Source organism: Phaseolus vulgaris, chromosome 8, assembly GCF_000499845.2.
Source record: "Phaseolus vulgaris cultivar G19833 chromosome 8, P. vulgaris v2.0, whole genome shotgun sequence".
Classification (NCBI taxonomy): Eukaryota; Viridiplantae; Streptophyta; class Magnoliopsida; order Fabales; family Fabaceae; genus Phaseolus; species Phaseolus vulgaris.
The window spans coordinates 15348184-15351235 of record NC_023752.2 but is presented as its reverse complement, the minus strand read 5'-3'; positions in this window follow the sequence as shown (position 1 = coordinate 15351235).

The window sequence follows — 3052 nt, the reverse complement described above, 5'->3', positions numbered from 1 at the left end:
TCATTTTTCCAAATAATTTCTTGCCTGAGCTACTAATAAGTGTGTGATCCTTACGTTATCGCCCCAGCTGGTTTGATGTACACTTTACATTGAAATTACTCTGACAATCACTGAGGTGCTGCTATTTCAGAATGGAAATAGAGCATGTTCAATCTGAAATTATCATCAAAATCGAAGATAACTTATGCATACAAGTGGTATCAACACAACTTAAGAGAAATAATTAGTAGTCCTAGACCACCTTGACCATTCTAATATACACGAAAAAAATTTACTTTAACTATTTTTTCTTATAAATTTTAAAGTTTAAATGTATAAGCATTGGTTTGAATTTGATCCTTGAGAACTGTTGCATTAAAAGCTGTTACAGTGATTTTGGAATAATTTAAAAGCAGCGAACTACCAAGTTCGTGTAAGGGCAAAGGAAATTTGCAGTGGAGTGGCAAAATGCTTAGATAGGAAAGAACACCAACTTTATTGTGTGGACACTGACACTGAGAGAGGAAAGCTAGGGAGTAAATGAGATTAAATACCCACTTGTTCTACGCAAAAATGAAACTATAAGGAATTAACGGGTCTTTTCAAGGGGTAGATCATGTGGTTTAACTAGTAAAATGAAGAAAGTTTTAGATTAATTAGAGATAAGTAAGATAAATAATATATAAATAGAAGTAATCATAAATGTATTATTTTATGATTTTAGGTTGAAAGGGATTTCTTAATCATTTATACATGAATTTATTTATGACATTAAGATTGCATTTTTTCAGTGTTTTTTCTTGAAATACCTAACAAATGTAAGCTCGGAAGGTGATCTCATCCTAGTTAATTATTTTTAGTTTTTCTTTTAATTTAAGATATATTTTGTTTGTTTAAATTTTTAATCCAGTTTGAATTGGATTGATTTTGGCTTTTAATATTTTTTAGAAAGTATTAAGTAAGTGCTATAAATAAAAGCAATTTAAAATGTCAAATATTTTTATGTATTATATAACTAATGATAGTATAACAGTTAAAATATAGTAAAAATAAAATTTTACACCACTTGATAATTACAACTCACAGTTAGAATTTTTTATTTATTTTAATTAAATACTTTTATTTAAATAAGTACAAATTATGTGAATTTATAAATATATAATATAAAATACAAACATAAGTGATATTGCAAATTCATGAATAAAATTTTATACGTATGTGCAAGTAAATTTAGTTTGAATTTAATTGCACCTGTTTTTAACATCAAATCTGAAATACAACTCCATATAAAAAAAAAAGTATATGCTGTGTTCAATTTTCAGTTTTTACGATTTTAGTCTTTTAGATTATTTTTTTTTCTTTTTTCTTCCACTGAATTAGATAGGTTTATGAAATCAATATTACAATGTTTTTTCCTTCAGTATGGTTTGTGACCTTCTTCTAAACGAAAAACAAGTAGCAGGGATGGAAATAGTAATCTTTTCATTCTACTTAACCTCAGCGTAAATAAAAGGGATGACACAACAAATTATTAATTGTTTTTCATTTTTGCCAATTATGCTTTTGGTGAGCAAAAAATGGAGTTCATAACCTGATATTATTAGCCTAACAATAACACGATGGAGTAAAAGCAAAAATCACTCTTAAATAAGCACTTAGTCATCAAGGTTCTGCTTCATTAAACCGTAGGTCTTATATTATTAATTATCAGAATAATTTATTAAACTTAATTAATAATATATTTAGATTTTGATACTTGGTTATTAGAGTGTGTAAAGTGTACATGTATACAGAATAAAGAGTATTTGAATATATAAATATTTCTTATATTTGTAATACAATTTTGAAAATTGAAGAATTATATTTAGTTATTGATTATTGTTGTCTGTTTGATATATATACTGATCGTATCTTGTATGGAATAGACTACAATTTTTAAAATACAATAAATAAGAGAAATAGAAATTAATTATGTGTTGGAGTATTTCAATCAATCTAAAATAAGACTTCCTAGTTACAATAAATCTTTTTATGAAATAATATTTTAATTGTATATTTTTAAATTAAAATCTATATGTAAGTAACGTGCACAACCCAATTTATATTCTATAAGATGTTTGAATTTTTTAGTTATCATTGTACAATATAAATAGGTTGTGAAGAACTTATTAATTATTATATTTAGAGTAAACCATGAGAATTTTTTTTAATAGTTAAAATTACAATACTTCAGATGTATTACAATTATAACATTACAAACTTCAGCTTTCATAATTTTTATAGTTTTTTTAAAAAATTAATCGATGGCTTAAAGAAATTAGTTTTTTAATAATTGTTACTATCTTGTTTTTCTTTTCCTATTTTCGTTTCTCTTGTATTAGTAATATATGTACTTCTAATTTTATGATCAAGAACATTAATTCATATTTGATTTATCGTCATTAAGTTTCATTTGGTATGATTAGTAATGTCAATAACTTTAAAAAGTAAAATTCATTTTAAAAATATTATAATTACATAAACTTTCAATTATTTTTATTTATATCAAGGCTTGCACATTTTATGGTTGAATTTTACTTTTGCACATTTTACATTATTGTTGGTGTGTCAAAAATTTAAATGGCCATAATCTCTAGTATTCTTTGTAGTATTACTATTTTGAAACAGGCCAAAAGATACCTGGGACCTATTTGAAGAAAAGAAAAGAAAATTATGATAGACACAAACCAGCATAAAATTGATTGTCTACTCTTCTACTTTTTCTCTAAAAACAAATTTGAAAATCTCTTTCAGCAAACATGAACCTGCACAGTTCAAGTGAAACCTAAACATAATGCAGATATGAAAATTGACAAAACATTTGAACACAGTACAGCCCTAATTAGCAGTACTCATTTTTTAAATTTCCCATTTATAACTTCATTCACCTGTAAAGTCCAAAGAAAGCATCAGTTAAATTATAATTTGTCCTGGATATTGTGAAAGAGTGAATCTAATTGAGTAGCATACTTCCCAAAAAACTTAAATTTGCACGGTTTAATTAAAATATGAGAAAGCTCAAATTGAAAATCGC